Here is a 23,299-nt window from a genome sequence, read left to right on the forward strand (position 1 = left end):
ACATGAGGCCGAGCCCAAACACAACAATACAAGCAATAACCACAACAATACAAATAATTAAAATAATAACATAAACAGTAAACATATAAAATTATCAATAAGACAACATACAATTAAAAACAGTGAGAAGGCCAAATGTAAAATTAAAATTGGAAATAGTGCTGAACATGGATGAAAGGTGATAGTAGCGTTTGTGGACAGGCATACGAGCAGACCTAAAAAATGTTAAGTGCTTAGAGGGACAAAGTGCTATGGGATCGTTAATCCGGGAAGGCACACTGGAACAACCACGTCTTCAAGCTCCTCCTGAAAACTGCCAGGGTAGGGGCCTGCCTGATGTCCTTAGGGAGTGAGTTCCAGAGTCGAGGGGTCACCACCGAAAAGGCTCTCTCGTCCCCACCAATCGCGCCTGCAATGCTGGTGGGATCGAGAGCAGGGCCTCTCCAGATGAACGAAGAGATCGTGTGGGTTCATATACAGAGATGCGGTCACGCAGGTAGGCGGGTCCCAAACCATTCAGGGCTTTGTAGGTAAGAACCTGCACCTTGAATTGGGTCCGATAAATGAATGGCAGCCAGTGGAGCTCCTTGAACAGGAGGGATGACTGCTCCCTGTAAGGAGCCCCAGTTAACAACCTGACTGCCGCCCGTTGGATCATCTGAATTTTCTGGGCCGTTTTCAAGGGTAGCCCCACATAGAGTGCATTACAGTAATCCAGTCTAGATGTGACTTAGGCATGGACCACCACGGCCAGATCCCCCTTCCCAAGGTATTGTCGCAGTTGGCATATGAGTCTTAATTGTGCAAAGGCCCTCCCGGCCACCACTGACACCTGAGCCTCAAACGTAAGTGAAGAATCCAGGAGGACACCCAAACTGCAGACCTGTGATTTCAGGGGGAGTACAACCCTGTCCAGCACAGGTTGCCACCATATACCCCGGTCCGGTTTACGATCGACCAGGAGGACCTCTGTCTTGTCGGGATTAATCTTCAGCTTGTTCCTCCTCATCCAGACAGCCACAGTGGTCAGGCACTCGTCTAGCACTCGAGGGGCTTGCTTGGAATTCGGTGGAAAAGAGTTGTAGAATTGTGTGTCATCTGCATAGAGATGGCACCCAACTCCAAAACTCCGGATGACCTCTCCCAGCGATTTCATGTAGATGTTAAACAGCATGGGAGACAGAATGGAGCCTTGCGGGACCCCACAGGTCAACGTTTAAATCAAGCAAAGTGGGATGGATAGTTTGTAGCTTTGCATATTGATACTACCACTCATCATTTCATTAGAGGCCATGCTTATGAAGGCTGATGGAAGATGTGATCCAAAATGCACACAGGATCACAGGTTTGTAAAGTCCTGAGATTCCAGTGGTATGCATTCATGGCCAGGAAATGAAACACTTTATTTCTTCTTTGTGGTCTCTGTGAAATTGCACATGTGTGATTTGTGTGCAGGTGGAAGACAGCTCAGAATTCGCTATAGCTTTAAGAAATTCTTGATGGTAGCCCTGCCCACCCTGCTCTGGAGGATATAGCCATCAGGTGGGGCTAGCACCTCAGTTCCTTTTCATCCACAGTGTTAGCAGCAGTAAGGATTTATCTTAGATAAGTCTCCTTATTTGAGTTGCTTGAGGTGCTCTGGGAATCCCACGATTCCCTTATGGGTCAGGTGATTCAATTGATGACAGACAATGCAACCACCATATTCTGCATCAACAAACAGGGAGGGATGCATTGCCTTAGTCTGTTCAGATCTGGATTTGGTGCATCCTACAAAGGGTTCACCCTAGCCCACTTCATCTCCCCACAGAGGATAATGTTTTGGCAGATTCCTTGAGCAGGTCCTTGGCCTCTGCCCATGAGTGGCAACTGTACCCACAGCAGACTTGGCTCATCTTTCGTCATTGGGGAATTCTGTGAGGACACATCTTTGCTCCCTCCTGCTACACTCACTGTCTCATGTTCTGTACTGCCTCTCGCCACGTTCACTGCCACCTGCAGATAAGTTGCAGACAAAGCCTTTCTCTTCAAATGGTGGCCGGGGCTCCTCTGTGCTTTTCCTCCTACACCACTAGTAGCATTAACTTTAGCAAAGTCCTGAGGGATATGGTGGACTGCATCCTCCATCCTCATCACCCCATAGTATTTGACAACCCAGGCTTGCTTTGCTGTTATTACAGGCTTCCAGCAGTGAGTTCCACCGCTGCCACTTACAAGAACTCCACAAAGTGATCTTATGCTTGCAACTGGAGACGTTCTGTTCTTTCTCACAGAAGGCTGGTGTTGACCTTCTCACAGAACCTATGCCTGTAAATCTTGAGTTAAGTTAAACAAAATCCTAACACTTCACCTATTCACTACATAGACTATATATACTTTAGGTAAAGGTAAAGGTTTCCCTTGACATTAAGTCTAGTCATATCCAACTCTGGGGTGGTGGTGCTCATCTCCAGGCATATAGCCGGGGGGGGGGGGCTTAGGGGGCTTCACCCCCCCCCCGAAATTCTCATGGTGGTCCGCGAAAAGGCCTTACTGGTGCATTATTTAAACTGTTATGTTTATTCATATAATGATCTGATCACCATACTCAATATATCCCATATGCATGGGGGTATTGGAGTAACGATACAAAAGGTTTGCTAGGGTAGACCTTTCGCTCAGATTCAGCCCCCCCCCCCATCAAATTCACCCCCCCCCCAATCATCTCCATTTCTAAGCCGACAAGCCGGTGTTGTCCATAGGTGCCTCTAAGGTCATGTGGCCAGCATGATGGCATAGAGCGCCGTTACCTTCCTGCCGAAGCGGTACCTATTGATCTCACATTTGCATGTTTTTGAGCTTCTAGGTTGGCAGAAGCTGGGGCTAACAACGGGAGCTCACCCTGCTCCCTGGATATATACTTTACAATTACCACCTTAAAGCAATCAAAATATGATAATATCAGATGTGCCTACAAACCGTACACAAAACTGCATTCTTTCCTTGATTTTTATTATTAATCACTAGACCCATTAAGATAATTATTTTACAAATTGCCTTTAATAATCATTTTAAAATACTTTCTAAGTTCAATGAACTTTACATCACCTCCTTCATACAAAATCACCATCAAACAAGTCCCATTTTAATATCTAATGCCAAACAACCAAACCTTATCTCTTTCCACTCAGATTTCACTTTTGGAGATATATCTGCAAGTTTATAACAAAGCCTAAAAAGAAGGCTAGTCTTCCGGGAGGTAGATTCTTCTTATTCATAATCTTATCTTCATTTTCCCCCTTCCAAAACGCTAACCACCAAATGACTTCGTTTTCCTTCCAAAGCCTCTCCCATATGTCATTCTCTCCTCTGTATTCAGTGTTGTTCCCCACCACTGCATCTCTGTTGATGCGTCCAGTTTTGTCCCCAGAGTCATTTTGTTTTGGCTGCAAAATTCCATCTGCAATTACTTTTTCATACTCCAAACTGACTCCTTGGCCTTCCTCTTTCATCTGAAATCCAGCTAAATCCCCTAATTCTCTCAATGCATCTTCCAAATCCTTCACATCTGCTGTACTATCCACAAATCAGAGTCTTCCACTCAAATTCTTAAGGTTGTTTTGTTATCAATTGCATTTCTCCAGTATCTTTTGCCAAATCACTACTTCACATCAATCTTCTAGAGGTTGCATCTTTGCCTTTTGTCTATTAAACAGAATCTTGCTGTTCAAAGAGTTAATAATTTGCCTTCACAGTTCACAATCCTGTATTCACTATGATATAGCAATGACACAACCCAGTATTAACTACCTCTTGTGAAGATAGCTTTGAATGAGATACTCCTCCCAGCCAAAACAATTCCATTTTCTCCACACACAATAATCAGTCCTGAGGGACTATTACAACAGCACAACAACAGAGAGGAAACAAACAAGGACATCTCAACAAAAGTTTGCCCTAGGCACTGTCAGGCCATTGTATGCTAATCAAGGTGGTCAGTTGAAACATTCACACCTAGCTCCAGCAGACAAGAGTCCTTTGTCTCACCCTGGTCATTCCACAGATATATAAACCCTTTTTCCTAGTTTCAACAGACCTCACTACCTCTGAGAATGCTTGCCATAGATGCAGGCAAAATGTCAGGAGGGAATGCCTCTAGACCAGGGGTCCTCAAACTTTTTAAACAGAGGGCCAGGTCATAGTCCCCCAAATTGTTGGATGGCCAGATTATAATTTGAAAAAAAGAAGAAGAATGAATTCCTATGCGCACTGCACTTATCTTATTTGTAGTGCAAACACCACTTAAAAACAATACACTAATTAAAATGAAGAACATTTTTAACAAATATAAACTTATTAGTATTTCAGTGGATGTGTGGGCCTGCTTTTGGCTGATGAGATAGGATTGTTGTGTGCTTTCAAGTAGTTTCAGACTTAGGTTGACCCTGAGCGAGGGCCGGGTAAATGACCTTGGAGGGCCGCATCTGGCCCCCGGGCCTTAGTTTGAGGACCCCTGCTCTAGACCTACAACAACCCAATAATCAGTCTCTTTAATCCATTTTACTCGCAAAATGCAAAACCAACCAACCTTCCAATTTTAAACAGTTATTTTTTCCCATTTCATGATACTATGTACTTTATGTTTTTTTTAACTTTCTCCCTCTCTTTTCATAGTTTTTTTTTCACACTTTCTAATCTCAATCAGCAAAACTTCTTAAAAATAAACTTCAACATATCTCAGGTCCATATGAAAGATGAAAAACTCACTAAAGCAGGCATCACCACTGAGTTGAAGATTTCTTTTTAACCCTTAAGGCCAAATAATAATAATAATAATAATAATAATAATAATAATAATAATAATAATAATAAATGGGTTTTTTGAAAAGAGTATGTGTATGTGGTTGCTTGTTTTGAGCCCGTTAAGGCTTGCATGCAGTGGGACAGGTTTGGTGGATTTGTTCACTGGTTTCCCACACTACTTTGCTCCTCAACAACTGCATTTGTCTCAGTAAACTTGGTTTTGTTTTGTTTTTTGTCGTGTCACCACGAGGTTGGACTATTGCAACGCCTTATATGCCGGCCTTCTGAAGTCAACAACCCAGAAGATTCGGATGGTCCAAAATGCAGCGGCCAGGCTGCTAGCGGGATCATCTATAAGATCCCATATCACACCAATTCTGCAACAACTGCATTGGCTACCAATAGAACATCGGATCTCTTACAAGATACTGATCCTGACATTTAGAACTCAAAATGGCCAAGGACCTTTATATCTTGGGGACCGCCTCATTCCTTTTCTCCATCAGTGGTCACCTCAATCCACCCAGGAAAATCTCCTATACATACTGGGCCCTAGGGAGGTACACCTGGAAGCTACAAGGCGTAGAGATTTTTCGACCTATGCTCCACTTCTGTGGAACTCATTGCCTCCATACATTAGAGCAATGTCGGAGTTGCGAGCTTTTGTAAAGGCACTCAAGACTTGGCAGTTTGGTTGTGCATTTAAGTAATCAGATCTAATTTGCCAAAAAGTCACTGTTGAATGTTTTTATGTTGAATGTTTTTATACTGTGTAAATGCTATTTTAGATTGTAAGTCGTTCGGAGCACCTTGGTGGAGAGTGACTAATTAAGAAATAAAGTGAAATGAAGTGAAGTGTCAGGAGTGAGAGAACTGGCCGTCTGCAAGGACGTTGCCCAGGGGATGCCCAGATGATTTGATGATTTTATCATCCTTCTGGGAGGCTTCTCTCATGTCCCCACATGAGGAGCTGGAGCTAATAGAGGGAGCTCATCCGCCTCTCCCCGGATTTGAACCTGTGACCTGTTGATCTTCAGTCCTGCTGGCACAGGGGTTTAACCCTTGGTGAATTATCATCACTCCCACTCTCTTTCACAGAGTCCTGCAGAAATCTCAGCCAGCTATTATCACTCTGAAAGTCAAGAAACAAAGGACTTTGTCATGGCCTAATAAAGTGACCACATTTCAATTGCCATTAAAGAAAGTATTGAGGGATCTCAGTGCAGGAATTATTATTATTATTATTATTATTATTATTATTATTACATCACACAGTCCTAGAAACTTGGGAAGTGTTCGACCTGTGATTTTGTGATACGAAATCCAGCATATAGATCTTGTTTGCTGTGACATACTGTGTTTTTGTGTCAGTAAAATAATAATAATAATAATAATAATAATAATAATAATAATAATAATACTGTGGGACTTTCAAATCCAGACTGACAAAGTTTTGGAAAACAATACGGCAGACATCTTGATTGTGGAAAAGAAAAAGGTTTGGATTATTGATGTCATCATACCAGGTGACAGTCACATTGAGGAAAAACAACAGGAAAAACTCAGCCATTATCAGGACCTCAAAATCGAACTGCAAAGGCTCTGGCATAAACCAGTACAGGTGGTTCCAGTGGTCATCGGCACACTGGGTTCCATGCCAAAAGATCTCAGCCAGCATTTGGGAACAATAAACACTGAAAAAATCACAATCTGTCAACTACAAAAGGCCACCTTACTTGAAACTGTGCGCATCATTTGAAAATACATCACACAGTCCTAGATGCTTAGGAAGTGTTCGACTTGTGATTTTGTGATACGAAATCCAGTATATATATCGCGTTTGCTGTGTCATACTGTGTTCTTGTGTCAGTATAATAATAATAATAATAATAATAATAATAATAATAATAATGTTGTTGTTCATTCGTTCAGTCGTCTCCGACTCTTCGTGACCTCATGGACCAGCCTACGCCAGAGCTCCCTGTCGGATAATAATAATAATAATAATAATAATAATAATAATAATAGTTTTATTTCTTGCCCGCCTCTCCTTGTGGCTTGAAGTGGGTTACAGCATTACTAAAACATAAACATACAATCATTTTAAAACACTCCATCAAATACATGTATTAAAACATATATCCACAAAACATACAGTGATAAACTTAATCACTAAAACTGTCTGGGTAAGCCCACTGGAAGAAATAGGTCTTCACTTGTATCTTAAATTACTACAGCTGATTTTGCTGTCGGAGCTCTACCAGCAGGTCATTCCAGAGTCTTGGGGCAGCCAATGAAAAGGACCTCCAGGTGGTGGTTGCCAATCGGGTTCGGGCAGGTTGAAGAAGATGCCCCCCAAAAATTTAAGTGTACAGGGCGGATTATACGGGAGAAGGTGATCCTTTAGGTCAAAACCAACACCTTGTACTTTGCCCAAAAACTAATTGGCAGCCAGTGGAGTAACTTTAGGTGTAATATGCTCACTCCTAGATGTTCCCGTAACCAATCTGGCTGATGTATTTTGAATCAGTTGGAGTTTCCAAACTTGATACAAAGGTAGCCCAATGAAGAGTTCATTTCATAAGTCCAACCTTGAGGTTACCAGTGTGTGCACTACCATCTTTGGGTCTTCCAAATCTAAAAAGGGGGGCAACTGGCGGATCAGCTGAAGCTGTTTGTAAGCACTCCTGATTGTCTCATCTACCAGGGCTGACATTTGGAGAGACAGATCCAAGAGCATTCCCAAGCTGCAAACACAGTCTTTCAGGGGAAGTGCAACCCCATCCAGAACTGGTTGACACACCTCCATCTCCCGATTAGGACCCTTGGTGGCAAGCACCTTTGTTTTGTCTGGATTAGGTTTCAATTTCTTTTTCCTCATCCAGCTCAGTACCTCTGCCAGCCATTCATTCAGAGGAGACACATTATCCTTAGCTGTAGCTGCTTTTGAAGGATGGAAAAATATATTTGGGTGTCAGCAGCATACTGATAACACCCTGCCCCATGCCTATGGATGCTCTATCCCAGCTGCTTCACATAAACATGAAAAAGCATTGGGGATAGAATGGCATCTTTTGGGATACCACATAGCAGCTCCTTTTTTGAGGAGAGACTATCCCCAAGCACCACTATCTGGAACCTGCCTGAGAGGTATGACCAGAACCATTGCATCACAGTGCCTCCAATGACCAGCCCCCACCCCCAGGCATTCCAGAAGGATATAATATTGAAAGTTGCTGAGAGGTCTAGAAGCACCAGGGACACACTCCCCCTGTTGGTGTTGCAATGGAAATCATCCTCATCCACTAAGGTGACCATAGCAGTCTCAATTCCATATCTTCATCTGAAGCTGGTTTTGAAGTCTATAGGAACTTTAGGAGAGTCTGCCCCAGGAGGAGAGACCCTGGGACCCCACCAAAGAGGGATCGCTACTTTGGCGAGCTCAGAGAAGCCTGATTTCAGCAATTTTATTTTCCTTAAAAATCCAAAAGAAATCTCACCAAAGTTGAAGAAGCGGTGCCGAGGTGTTTTTATTAGCGATTCAGCTGAAAAGGATGCAATGTAGCAATCATTCGCCTACAGAGCATGTGGTTACAGAGATCTGGCAGAGGGAATACAGGCTTAGAAGTTTCAAAATTTCCGCTCCCCGCCCTCCACCTGGCTTGACGGTGATTGGCTGGCGGGATAACAGCTGGGAGGAGGCGTGGCCACCCTCCTTGCGCCAGAGCCAATCACAGAGCTACTCCACTGCGTGGGAACCAATCAGGAAGCTCCCAGCGCCTTGGCACTCTGGCAAATCAGGAGAAGGGGAGGCGGGACGAAGAAGAAACAATGTGTTCATGAGTGGATTATAGGATTTCATGTCCAGGGGCTCTTGAGTCCAAATAAGCTGGCCTTCCAAAGAAGCCAGGGCTATTGTCCCTTGATGGGTGGGCGATAAATAATGATTACTTAATCCGAGTTTTCCTGTCGCCATCAGATATGACACAATGAAGAGGCTGGGGTGGATGTCCGCTGTGTAAGGGTTTGAATGTAAGAAGCATTTTTGAGGGAGAAAGACTTTCCGAGGATCTTTTGTCCCCCAGTGTGAAGTGATCAAAAGTTGGCCAGGCAAAATTCTTTGTCCGGCGGCCCGACTCCGAAACCAAACAAAGGCTTTCAATTCTATGTTTCCATGCAAGAGTATCAAGAAAAGAGTTCTTTTGTGATTGCTGATTGCCTTTTCAGAACAGCTGGCAGCTTCCTGGTTGATTTCCCCCAAAGGGAGGGGAAATGGGCAAGGGTTCAGATCCAGGTCAAAAATATGAGGGAAAATACATGGAGAAATATAGGAATCACAAGAAATTCATAAAGGGAAACAAAAGGGTCCATGGGGAATGATTAAAAGGATGAAATTCACGAGGAAAGGTCCAAAAGATTCCACTGAGCCAGCCAAGAGAGTCCTGCAGTGTTGAGGTTGAGACTTGTCCTTGGCCCTTGGAAAACTGTAACTCCTTCCACGGGCTGTAGCCCAGGGACCAATCTGCTCCCCAAAAGCCTCATGGGGTCTTGGCAAATTGATCAAGACTTAACCCCTATTGTGCAGTCTGGTACCCTTGCCCTTTACAGAACTATAAGTTACCATCCCTTATTGGTGGGGGGGGGGGCATGCTTGACCAGTTTGAAATGGGTCAAGGAAGTGTGTGTAATCCAAGACTTCCTGAAGTTGGAGGGAAACAACTGCCTTCTCAGTAACCTTGCCCAAAAAAAGGAGGTTGGACTACTCCCCTTTCTTTGCCATGCAAGGATGGAGTCAATAAAAGAAAGGTAATAGAATGTTGACCCTATTAGCAACAGAAAAATAACTAGCTTAGTGCATAAGCAGCAGCTTACATAACTGGTGCTTAAATCCAGTACTGGCCTGAAGATAGATACTGTCATTGTTCCTGATGTCTAATGATGGGGAATACAGGAGTCGTTGTCCAGCTTCTGGAAGGCCACACAAAATGACATTGTGGATGGGTTCAGCGCTCAAGCCTGGAGTTTGACACATCTACCTTAGGAAATCCTGTTTGGCGGGCTATTTGACCACTAAGGTAAAAAGGATACTGGAACTAGTTATAACCTGTATTGGACGGGGTTACACTCCCCCTGAAGTCACAGGTCTGCAGTTTGGGAGTTCTCCTGGATTCATCACTTACGCTTGAGGCTCAGGCGTCGGCGGTGTCCGGGAGGGCTTTTGCACAGCTAAGACTTGTGCGCCAGCTGCGACCGTACCTCGCAAAGGTTGATTTGGCCGGGGTGGTCCATGCCTTGGTCACCTCTAGATTGGATTACTGTAATGCGCTCTACGTGGAGCTGCCCTTGAAAACAGCTCGGAAATTCCAGCTGGTCCAACGACCGGCGGCCAGGATGTTAACTGGCGCTCCTTACAGAGAGAGGTCAACCCTTCTGTTTAAGGAGCTCCATTGGCTGCCGTTTACCTACCGAACCCAATTCAAGGTGCAGGTGCTTACCTACAAAGCCCTAAACAGTTTGGGACCTACCTACCTGCATGACCGCATCTCCGTGTATAAACCCACGCGCTCCCTTCGTTCATCCGGAGAGGCCCTGCTTGCGATCCCACCTGCGTCACAGGCGTGTTTGGTGGGGACAAGGGACAGGGTCTTCTCTGTGGTTGCTCCCCAACTCTGGAACACCCTCCCCAAAGACATTAGACTAGCACCCACGTTGGCAGTCTTCAGGAAGAATCTGTAGACCTGGCTATTCCGATGTGCCTTTTCGGAATAGGATAATCTCCAGCACTACGTCCCAGAAGCACTTTATTAGAGTTTAAGACTCTCTGCACATTGCACTTGCCTGGAAATCCAACATACCTCCTGCCACACCCAGCACTTTTTAACCTGTACCCATCACTGGCCCGGCCCTGGTTTTTATTGCGTAATGATGTAATGTTTTGTTATTACTTATGTTTTAATTTGCTTTAAATTGTATTGTTATTGTTTTGCTGTTGTTGTGTTGAGGCCTTGGCCTTTGTAAGCCGCATCGAGTCCTGCGGGAGATGCTACAATAAATACAAATAAAGTACAAATAAAGTTTAAATAATAATAATAATAATAATAATAATAATAATAATAATAATTTGGTCTCATTCAGCAAGATTGTTCTTGGAGAAGTTCTTCCCTCCCACGGTGTCCTGAAAATGATCTTCATATATATCATCCAGTGGGAGCAGGGGTGTCATTGCATTTAGAAAGTGCTGCAATGTGTTCAGTAGTACTGTTTGGAGTTGAAATCCCAGAATCCTTCAGACAGCCTGGTCAGCATTCATGTAGTTCTCCCAACACGTTCAGCCAGTCTAAAAGAAAGATAGCTTGGTGGTTATTTAATAATAGACACTCTAAAACACGAACATACAAAAACATTTGGCTGGGTGCTCCAGCAGACGTGCCCACAAACACATACACTATGCAAATATAAGTCAATAATAGCACTCACTAAGAGTTCGATCCAGAAATCATTTGGGCATTACTTTGTCACGTTTCCGGATGCAAGCCGGTCACCAGGCAACAGTCATACAGTTTTTTTTAGATATCTATTTTTGTGTGGTTTTGGATAGTAATAGCTTCCCTCCACCATATAAAGGCATAAAGCATTTTTAGCTACATCTGAGGGGGAGAATTTCATCTCCAAATTTGAAGTAACAATGAGGCAAAAGGAAGCCAAAGTGGAAGCACGTATTTTGAGGAACCTGTTTCTGATGTGGGCAACTTCTTCAAGACTGAGTACTAAGTCAAAAATAAACTCCTGTTGTTCTGTGCATTCAATATATTTCCATATTATAAAGATCCTAAAGCAAACCTACCATGGGGTATTCTTGACAAAACATATTCATAGGGGGTTGCCTTTGCCTTCCTCTCAGGCTGCAAGAGAGTGCCTTACCCAAGGATCACCCAGTGGGTTTCCTTGGCTGAGTGAAGACACAAAGCCTGGCCTCCTGGAGATCTAGACCAACATTAGACCACTATATCATGCATTTTGAAGACACGTAGCCTAGAAAAGCAGGCTTACAATACAGTATTTATTTATTTGTTTATTTCGCGTATTTCTACCCCGCCCTTCTCAACCCCCGAGGGGGGACTCAGGGCGGCTTACAAAAGGCACAATTTGATGCCTACACGATAATACAGATAAACATATATAAACAGCAATTAAAACGGTTATAACAGTTAAAAACAATCAATTATATATCACAGTCAATAAAACCATTCTCATGCTCAACGTTCTCCAGCTCAGAATCCATAAAATCATTCCATATTGTCCATTCCAATCAGTCATCATTGTCCTTTATTTATCTGCCAGATTACCCAAACGCCTGGTCCCAAATCCATGTTTTTAATTTCCTTCTAAAGGAAAGGAGGGATGTCGATGATCTAATTTCCCCGGGGAGTGAATTCCACAGGTGAGGGGCCACCACCGAGAAGACCCTGCTCCTCGTCCCCGCCAATCTCACTTGTGATAGAGGCAGGGCCGAGAACAGGGCCTCCCCAGAAGATCTTAAACCCCGAGGCGGGGCGTAGAGGGAGATGCGTTCGGACAGATACGCTGGGCCGGCACTGTGTAGGGTTTTGTAGGTCAAAACCAGCACTTTGAATTGTGCTTGGAACTGGATCGGCAGCCAGTGGAGCTGACATAGCAGAGGGGTGGTATGCTCCCTGTATGATGCTCCGGTGAGCAATCTGGCTGCCGCCCGCTGGACTAGTTGGAGTTTCCGAACAGTCTTCAAAGGCAACCCCACGTAGAGTGCATTGCAGTAATCTATTCGGGATGTAACAAGAGCGTGGACCACTGTGGCCAGATCCGACTGGAAGGAGGCCTTTCCCACATTACAACATTATTATGCCACTGTAATTGTCATGGTGGCATCCCCTGGAATTCTGAAATGTATATTTCGTCAGAAACACTAGAACTCTCTAAGAAGTTTAAATAGCCTTCCTTAGATGGCAAATGTATTTATTTATTTATTTACTAACTACGCTTGTATACTTCTTTTCCCACTCCAGCAGGGGACTCAAAGTAGTTTCCAACATAATTATGGCAAAATTTAATGCCTACTATACAGAAACCTAACATAACGATAATAACATACAATTATCAATTAAATCATCATTTAACATTAAAATATGGAATTAAAAATATATCAATATAAACATTAAAATCAAACAATCATAGTCCTGGCCATTCCAAATATCATGTCAATTTCACATAATCCCTGATCATCCCTTATATTGCTTTTAGCCTAAAGGCTTGGTTCCATAGCCAAGTTTTTTACTTTTCTTCTTAAGGCCAGGAGGGAGAGCGCTGATCTAATTTTATTGGGCAGGGAGCTCCATAGCCTAGGAGCCAACACTGAGAAAGCCCTCTCATTCCCGCCAATCACACTTGCAAGGAAGGTGGAACCAAGAGCAGAGCCTACCGAGATGATCTTAATCTCTGAGATGGTTCATAGAGGGAGATATGTTCAGACAGGTAAGCTTGGCCGGAACCATTTAGGGCAGTGGTTCTCAACCTTCCTAATGCCGTGACCCCTTCATACAGTCCCTCATGTTGTGGTGACCCCCAACCATAACATTGTTTTTGTTGCTACTTCATAACAGTCATTTTCCTACTGTTATAAATCATAAAGTAAATATCAGATATGTAAGATGTATTTTCATTCACTGGACCAAACTGGGCAGAAATACCCAATGCACCCACATGTAAATGCTAGTGGGGTTGGGGGAGGATTGATTTTGTAATCTGGGAGTTGTAGTTGCTGGGATTTATAGTTCACCGATAATCAAAGAGCATTCTGAACTCCACCAGCGATGATTTTGAACCTAATTTGCCGCACAGAACTGCCATGACCAACGGAAAACACTGGAAGGGTTTGGTGGGCATTGACCTTGAGTTTGGGAGTTGTAGTTCACCTATATTCAGTGAGCACTGTGGACTCACGCAATGGTGGATCTGGACCAAACTTGGCACAAATACTGAATATGCGCAAATGTGAACACTGGTGGAGTCTGGGAAAAATAGACCTTGACTTTTGGGAATTGTAGTTGCTGGGATTTATAGTTCACTACAATCAAAGAACATTCTGAACTTCACCAATGATAGAATTGGCTCAAACTTCCCACATGGAATCCCCATGACCATCAGAAACAAATACTGTGTTTTCTGATGGTCTTTGGCAACCCCTCCGACACCCCTTCGTGACCCCCTCAGGGGTCCCGACCCCCAGGTTGAGAAACACTGGTTTAGGGCTTTATAGGCTAAAGCTACCATTTTGAATTGTGCTCTGTATCAGACTGGCAGCCAGTGGAGCTGGCGTAACAGGGGGGTTGTATGTACCCATAGAAGAGAAGGTTGAGAGGAGACATGATAGCCATGTATAAATATGTGAAAGGGTGTCTTAAGGAAGAGGGAGCAGGCTTGTTTTCTGCTGTCCTGGAAACTAGGACTCAGAGCAATGGGTTCAAATTACAGCAAAGTAGATTAGGAAGAACCTGACTGTAAGAGCTGTTCAGCAGTGGAACTCACTGCCTTGGAGTGTAGTGGAAGCCCCTTCCTTGGAAGCTTTTAAACAGAGGCTGAATGGCCATCTGTCAGAGATACTCCGATTGTGCTTTTCCTGCATGGAAGAAGGGTTGGACTAGATGACCCATGTAGTCTCTTCCAATTCTGTTAGTCTATGATTCTATGAAGGATTTGACCTTGCAAATGGCAGTGTTTCTCAACCTGGGGGTTGGGACCCCTGGGGGGGTCGTGAGGGGTTGTCAGAGGGGTCGCCAAAAACCATCAGAAAATATTTTCCATTATCATGGTGGGTTCTGTGTGGGAAGTTTGGCCCAGTTCTATTGTTGGTGAGGTTCAGAATGCTCTTTGTTTGTAGGTGAACTATAAATCCCAGCAACTACAACTCACAAATATCAAGGTCTATTTTTCCCCAAACTCCACCAGTGTTCACATTTGGGCATATTGAGGATTCGTGCCAAGTTTGTGGACGCAAACAATCCATCATGGTTTGAGCCCACAGTGCTCTCTGGATGTAGTGAACTACAACTCCCAAACTCAAGGTCAATGCCCACCAACCCTTTGAGTATTTTCTGTTGGTCATGGGAGTTCTGTGTGCCAAGTTTGGTTCAATTCCATTGTTGGTGGAGTTTGAAATGCTCTTTGATTGTAGGTGAACTATAAATCCCAGCAACTACAACTCCCAAATGACAAAATCTATTGTTTTTAGTGAAGGACATACATTGGGTTGTTAAGTGTCTTGTGTCCAAATCTGGTGTAAACCCCAGCAACTGCAACTCCCAAAGGGCAAAATCAATCCCCTCGTCTCCATCAGAATCCAAATTTGGCACAAACACCCAATATGCCCAAATTTGGATACTGATGGGGATGGGCTTAATGGGTATTTGTGCCAAATTTGGTCCAGTGAATGAAAATACATCCTGAATATAAGATATTTACATTGCAATTCACAACAGTAGCAAAATTACAGTTATGAAGTAGCAGTGAAAATAATGTTATGGTTGGGGGTCAACGCAGTACAAGGAACTGTATTAAGGGGTCGCGGCATTAGAAAGGTTGAGAAACACTGATCTATGGGGTGGAAGTCCTGGACTGTTCACAATTTTACAGGATAAACAAATTCTTCCTTGTGGTTGTCATATTTTGATCAAAAATATCTGCAGAGGACAACATCAGGAGTACACAAAAGTGGGCAGCTGCTGTGGTTTAGACATCCACAAGTAATCCCAGCCAATTGGGTGATTTCTAATGCCCAATACTCCCGCATATGGTCCCCTTGTTTGTCTTGATGCTGGAAGTGCCCATGCTGTACTACAACTTTCCCCAGTTTTTGGATGTGTAGGACTATGACTTCTATCATCAGCCAGAATGACCATTGGCCATGTTTGTTAGGGATGGGACTTGCTGTCTGGAGGGCCCTGGGAGAGGTCACGATAGATCAGTGATTCTCAACCTTCCCAATGCTGCGACCCCTTAATGCAGTTCCTCATGTTGTGGTGACCCCCAACCATAACATTATGTTCATTGCTACTTCACAACTGTAATTTTGCTACTGTTGTGAATCATAATGTAAATATCCAATATGCAGGATGTATTTTCATTCACTGGACCAAATTTGGCACAAATACTCAATACACCCAAATTTGGTGGAGTTGGGGGGAGCCTGTTTTTGTCATTTGGGAGTCGTAGTTGCTGGGATTTATAGTTAACCTTCAACCAAAAGAGCATTCTGAGCTCTACCGACAATGGAATTGAACCAAACTTGGCACACAGAACTCCCATAACCAACAGAAAATACTGGAACGGTTTGTTGGGCATTGACCTTGAGTTTTGGAGTTGTAGTTCACCTACATCCAGAGAGCTCTGTGGACTCAAGCATTGATGGATCTGGAGAAAACATGGCATAAATACTCAATATGCCCAAATGTGAAGACTGGTAGAGTTTGGGGGAAAATTGACCTTGAAATTTGGGAGTTGTAGTTGCTGGGATTTATAGTCCACCGACAATCAAAGAACTTTCTGAACCCAACCAACGATAGAATTGGGCTCAACTTCCCACACAGAACCCCAGCAACCAACAGAAAATGCTGTGTTTTGTGATGGTCTTTGGCGACCCCTCTGATACCCCCTCGTGACGCCCCGATGGGTCCCGACCCCCAGGTTGAGAAACACTGTTAGAGATAATGACGCTTAATATCACATATAGTAGATATGTTTAAAATATATATTTGAAAATGCTGTTTAACATTTAATGCCTCCATTAAAGACTAGAAGCATGGGTCTTATGGGATTTGTTGAACTTCTCTATGCCTTCTCCAAAAACATTATATCTTTAACTGTGAACGTCTTAAAAGGAAATACTGAGGCAGATCCCTGATTCATGTTCTGGACTTTTTCTACGGTACTCAAAATCTGCAAAACATCAGAGCTGCTGTCGTCTGTGTACAAAGCTATTGACCCAATTTTCAGAGGGAAACAATTTTGTAAAGCAAGTAAGGTCAATTGCATCCTGATGTTGTAAAAAAAGTAAACAGGATTACATGTTGAAAATGTTGATTTTGTTATGGAATATTTTTGGTGCAGGCTCTAAGAGCTTCTTGGTTCCACTGGAGATGCCGTTCTCAACCTCAGCAACATGGAGTGGATGAACGATGAGAGGAAATCCAACCCTAAATAGGGAAACAAGTCATTTAGGTATAACTGGCTACTCTAAATGAGTTCAAGTCCCCAGGGCTAGATCGACTACATCCAAGAGTATTGAGGGAACTAGCGGAAGTCATTTTGGAACCACTGGCAATCATCTTTGAGAGTTCATGGAGAACGGGAGAAGTCCCAGCAGATTGGAGGAGGGCAAATGTGGTCCCAATCTTCAAGGAGGGAAAAAAGGACGACCCAAACAATTACCGTCCGGTTAGCCTCACATCAATACCAGGCAAGATTCTGCAAAAGATAGTTAAGGAAGTGGTCTGCAAACACTTAGAAACAAATGCAGTCGTTGCTAATAGTCAACATGGAATTATCAAAACCAAGTCATGCCAGACTAATCTGATCTCTTTTTTTCGATAGAATTACAAGCTGGGTAGATGCTCTGAATGTCTGGATTTCAGAAACTCAAGGTCCCCCATGAGTTTCGGGCAAAAAGACTAGTCAAATGTGGACTAGTTAGATGGATCTATAATTGGTTAAAGGATGCTCACCAATGCTTCCTCTTCATCCTGGAAAGAAGTGACGAGTGGAGTGCCTGGGTTCGGTCATGTTCAACATCTTTATTAAGGACTTACATGAAGGGTTAGAAGGCATGATCATCAAGTTTGCAGACGACACCAAATTGGGAGGGATAGCCAATACTCCAGAGGACAGGAGCAGGATTCAAAACGATCTTGACAGATTAGAGAGATGGGCCAAAATTAACAAAATGAAGTTCAGCAGGGACAAATGCAAGACAATCCACTTAGGCAGAAAAAATGAAATGCAGAGATACAGAATTGGGGGACACCAAGTGGGTTAAAGCACTGAGCTGCTGAGCTTGTTGATCGAAAGGTCGCAGGTTCGATTCCGGGGAGCGGTGTGAGCTTCCGCTGTCAGCCCTAGCTTCTGCCAACCTAGCAGTTCGAAAACATGCAAATGTGAGTAGATCAATAGGTACCACTCCGGCGGGAAGGTAACGGCACTCCATGCAGTCATGCCGGCCACATGACCTTGGAGGTGTCTACGGACAATGCTGGCTCTTCGGCTTAGAAATGGAGATGAGCACCACACCCCAAAATCAGACATGACTGGACTTAATGTCAGGGGACTACCTTTACCTTTACCTAAAGATAGAGAATTGGGGGACACCTCCTTCTTTAGAGGCTTTTATGCAGAGGCTGCATAATGCAATTTTCCTGCTTCTTGGCAGAGGATTGGACTGGATAGCCCATGAGATCTCTTCCAACTCTATGATTCTAAGCTGAGATATACTTCTGTTTGGCAATCACTGAGTAATTGGAAATTTGTAATGTTTATTGTTTCTGCTAGGATGGAGGTAGGGTTAGGAGCAAGCTGTTCTCCCCTTGCCAATGGGTAAGGCCGGGGTGGACGATTCTCCTGCTTTGTAGTCTCTGAAAATGGAAACGGGGGCTGGTTATTGTTTAGAAGGAGTTGTTCTTCTTTTGGCCAATGGATGAAGCCAATCTGCAATTTATCTTTTTACAATATTCTTATAAAGGGCACATGTGGCTTAAAATTTCTCAACTCCCATCAACCTCAGCCATGCCGGCTATTCAGTCCATCAGTAAATACATGAAACTAAACCATTTCTCCCTTCAACTCTTTGGTCTTGAAGCAAGTGCCAGCTAAAGAGGAGAATTGCTGAACTTTATTTGGTACCAGCTCTAGTCATCTTTGGCCCATGATAATGCATGATGGAAATAGCCAAGGCAGCAAGTTCCTCCCTAGCTGCTTTGAATCCCAAAGCAGAATATCAGTAAAGTGATTCATTAACAGTGAATCCTTATTGTGCACCATTACAAATCAAGTGGAGTGGGTTAAAACCCTTGTGCCGTGAGGACTGAAGACTGATAGGTCGCAGGTTCGAATCCGGGGAGAGGCGGATGAGCTCCCTCTATCACCTCCAGCTCCTCATGCGGGGACATGAGAGAAGCCTCCCACAAGGATGATAAAACATCAAATCATCTGGGCGTCCCCTGGGCAACATTCTTGCAGACAGCCAATTCTCTCACACCAGAAGCAACTTGGTTTCTCAAGTTACTCCTGACATGACAAAAAAAAACTTTTAAAATTTCATGCAAGAAGAATACTGGCAAGAAAATGAGCATCAAGGCTAATTTCTAGACTGCCAACAGGAATGGCCATGCTTTAACAACATAACATCACTAAAATGTATTGTCGAAGGCTTTCATGGCTGGAATCATTAGGTTCTTGTGGGTTTTTTCGGGCTATAGAGCCATGTTCTAGAGGCATTTCTCCTGACGTTTCGCCTGCATCTATGGCAAGCATCCTCAGAGGTTGAGAAGGTCTGACCTTCTCAACCTCTGAGGATGCTTGCCATAGATGCAGGCGAAACGTCAGGAGAAATGCCTCTAGAACATGGCTCTATAGCCCGAAAAAACCCACAAGAACCTAATCACTAAAATGATCTAACGCGGGGGGAATCTGACAGTTCCCAACTTTACTCATTTCTGCGCAAATCAGAAGCTCTGAAGATGATTGCTTCTCGACTCCTAAAATCTCTATTTCTACACATATTATATACATTTTTAAGGTGTGGTCCCATGAGGAATGGCTGGAAGTAGTTTTATGTTGTGTGATGCACTCTGTCTTTAAACTGTTTTTAAAATGTGTTGAAATGGGAAGTGGGGAGTTGCATCTGATGAGGTCCAGAGAAATGCAATGGCATATTCCCTCTCAACAAATCATACTGTGAAAAACTCCTGGCAGGTTCACCTTAGGGTCACCATAAATTGGAAATGCCTTGAAGTCAGAAGGCAACTGCAAATTAACTAGGGTCCAATTGACTTCAGAATCATAGAATCAAAGAGTTGGAAGAGATCTCATGGGCAATCCAGTCCAACCCCCTGCCAAGAAGCAGAAATTTTGCATTCAAATCACCCCTGACAGATGGCCATCCAGCCTCTGTTCAAAAGCTTCCAAAGAAGGAGCCTCCACCACACTCCGAGGCAGAGAGTTCCACTGCTGAATGGCTCACACAGTCAGGAAGTTCTTCCTCGTGTTCAGATGGAATCTCCTCTCTTGTAGTTTGAAGCCATTGTTCCGCGTCCTAGTCTCCAAGGAGGCAGAAAACAAGCTTGCTCCCTCCTCCCTGTGGCTTCCTCTCACATATTTATACATGGCTATCATATCTCCTCTCAGCCTTCTCTTCTTCAGGCTAAACATGCCCAGCTCCTTAAGCCGCTCCTCATAGGGCTTGTTCTCCAGACCCTTGATCATTTTAGTTACCCTCCTCTGGACACATTCCAGCTTGTCAATATCTCTCTTGAATTGTGGTGCCCAGAATTGGACACAATATTCCAGGTGTGGTCTAACCAAAGGGGAATAGAGGGGTAGCATGACTTCCCTAGATCTAGACACTATGCTCCTATTGATGCAGGCCAAAGTCAAATTGGCTTTTTTTGCCACTACATCACATTGTTGGCTCATGTTTAACTTGTTGTCCACGAGGTCTCCAAGATCCTTTTCACACGTACTGCTCTCGAGCGAGGCGTCCCCCATTTTGTATCTTTGCATTTCGTTTTTCCTGCCAAAGTGGAGTATCTTGCATTTGTTACTGTTGAACTTCATTTTGTTAGTTTTGGCCCATCTCTGTAATCTGTCAAGATCGTTTTGAATTCTGCTCCTGTCCTCTGGAGTATTGGCTATCCCTCCCAATCTTCTCTTTTCTTTTCTTTTTTTGAAATTTCAATTAAAAAAAAATAATGAACACAGAATGAACAGAGTGAAAGGACAATTCAAGATATTTTATACCCTTTTGGACAGAGCTGTAATCACAAATGGCTAGGGAGGGTTTGTGTGTGAATGCGTATGTGAGAGGGTTTCCAATAGAAGGGGCAGAATTGGCAAAATAAAATAAATGTGCGTGGTTGGTTTTATGAAAGAGTACCTTTGTCAAAGATACTAGAGACAAAGTTGAAGTACTTTGGCCACATCATGAGGAGACAGGAAAGCCTGGAGAAGACAATTATGCTGGGGAAAGTGGAAGGCAAAAGGAAGAGGGGCCGACCAAGGGCAAGATGGATGGATGGCATCCTTGAAGTGACTGGACTGACCTTGAGGGAGCTGGGGGTGGTAACGGCCGACAGGGAGCTCTGGCGTGGGCTGGTCCATGAGGTCACGAAGAGTCGGAGACGACTGAACGAATGAACAACAACAAACCTTTGTCAAAATATTTTCATCCTCTAGAGCTCATATACAACTCTACAATCTGCACAAATATATAAACATGGTCGATCAAAAACTGGAACTGTATCCTATGTCTCCACTAGACAGCTGTTATAAGAGAGTCATTATCTCCCACAGCATTTTTGACCTATAAAAGGTAACTCCTCCTGTTTACTCTGCGTTGAGCTGTTGTGGGCAGTAAACCATATGGCAAATAGGAGAATATTGAATTAGTTCTTATAAGCCTGCACGTTTTACAGCTAGCTAAGCTAGCTAATAAAATGTGAAGCAAATGGGTGGGGGACTTGTAGATGTGATGTAGGAAATCCTGGTGACTTTCGGCACACGTGTTGCAGAACTGAGCACAGGAAATTAACAATAACCAGAAACATCCTTGTGGCTTAAGCAAGAAATTGCTGCTGTTAGGAAAATTAATTCAAATATGAATGGAAACATAGCCCCAATATGGGCTGTAGCTATAGAAGTAAATGTAGATTGCTATCTTTAGACTTGTTTAACACGACACACTCTTCTTCTTGGTTGCTAGGCATAAAAATAGGTCTTAGATGCATTTGAGGATTGTTGTGGTGATACAAATATAGTATACAATGTCTTTTCTGTGCCCTCAGGCATTTGAGGGAGGATAAGGGCCACACTGCTGGGGAAGTTGTGGGTGGGATCCTGGGGGGTTGTGAGTTTTAAATGTAATTTTAATTGCATGTATTGTATTTCAACTTGAATCCACACAGTCGTATTTCATTGCTTTTTAATTTTTGTATTCATTATGTTTAAAATTGTGACCAAAGTGTGTGGTTGTTAGATTCCTTGAGTCCCCACATGGAGAAAGACAAGGTATAAACGGTTCTGGCCCTACTTACCTCTCCGAATGTATCACTTCCTATGAACCCGCTAGGACACTAAGATCATCTGGGGAGGCTCTGCTCTCTGTCCCACCCGCGCTTGGCGGGGATGAGAGACAGGGCCTTCTCAGTGGTGGCCCCTCGGCTGTGGAACGCCCTGCCTGCAGATATCAGATCGGCCCCCTCCCTGCTGGCGTTTCGGAGGAAAGTGAAGACCTGGCTGTTCGAGCAAGCATTTGATTAAACAGTGTAATTGAACATAGGAATATGGAATAATGGATGATGAGACTGGATTCTGAATTTACTGTTGAGGTGCTAATGATTGTTATACGGATGTTTAATGATTTATGTTACAATTGTTTTTAATTGCCCTGTACTTGTCTCGTGATGTTTTGTATTGATGTTGTTCACTGCTTTGAGTCACCTGAGGGCTGAGAAAAGCGGTATATAAATAAAGTAAGTAAGTAAATAAATAAAGCAAATAATTTAATAAAATAAATGTCAGCATTGAACAACCTTAACGTTAACATTAACAACATTAACAACCTTAGATATGCAGATGACGCCACTTTGATGGTCGAAAGCAAGGAGGAGCTGAGGTATAAATAAAGCAAATAATTTAATAAAATAAATGTCAGAATTTAACAGCCTTTACATTAACAACCTTAGATATGCAAATGACACCACATTGATGGCCGAAAGCAAGGAGGAGCTGAGGAGCCTTCTAATCAAGGTGAAAGCAGAAAGGGCAAAAGCTGGGTTGCAGCTAAACATAAAAAAAACCAAGATTATGACAACAAGAGTGATTGACAACTGGGTAACAGAGGGAGAAAACGTGGAGGTAGTGACAGACTTTGTATTTCTAGGTGCAAAGATTACTGCCGACGCAGACAGCATCCAGGAAATCAGAAGACGCTTACTTCTTGGGAGGAGAGCAATGTCCAATCTTGATAAAATAGTGAAGAGTAGAGACATCACAGTGACAATGAAGATCCGCATAGTTAAAGCAATAGTATTCCCCATAGTCACCTACGGATGTGAGAGCTGGACCTTAGGGAAGGCTGAGCGAAGGAAGGTAGATGCTTTTGAACTGTGGTGTTGGAGGAAAGGTCTGAGAGTGCCTTGGACTGCAAGAAGATCCAACCAGTCCATACTTCAGGAAATAAAGTGCAACTGCTCATTGGAGGGAAGGATACTAGAGGCCA

The sequence above is a fragment of the Anolis sagrei genome, chromosome 4 (genome assembly GCF_037176765.1).
Source record: "Anolis sagrei isolate rAnoSag1 chromosome 4, rAnoSag1.mat, whole genome shotgun sequence".
Classification (NCBI taxonomy): Eukaryota; Metazoa; Chordata; class Lepidosauria; order Squamata; family Dactyloidae; genus Anolis; species Anolis sagrei.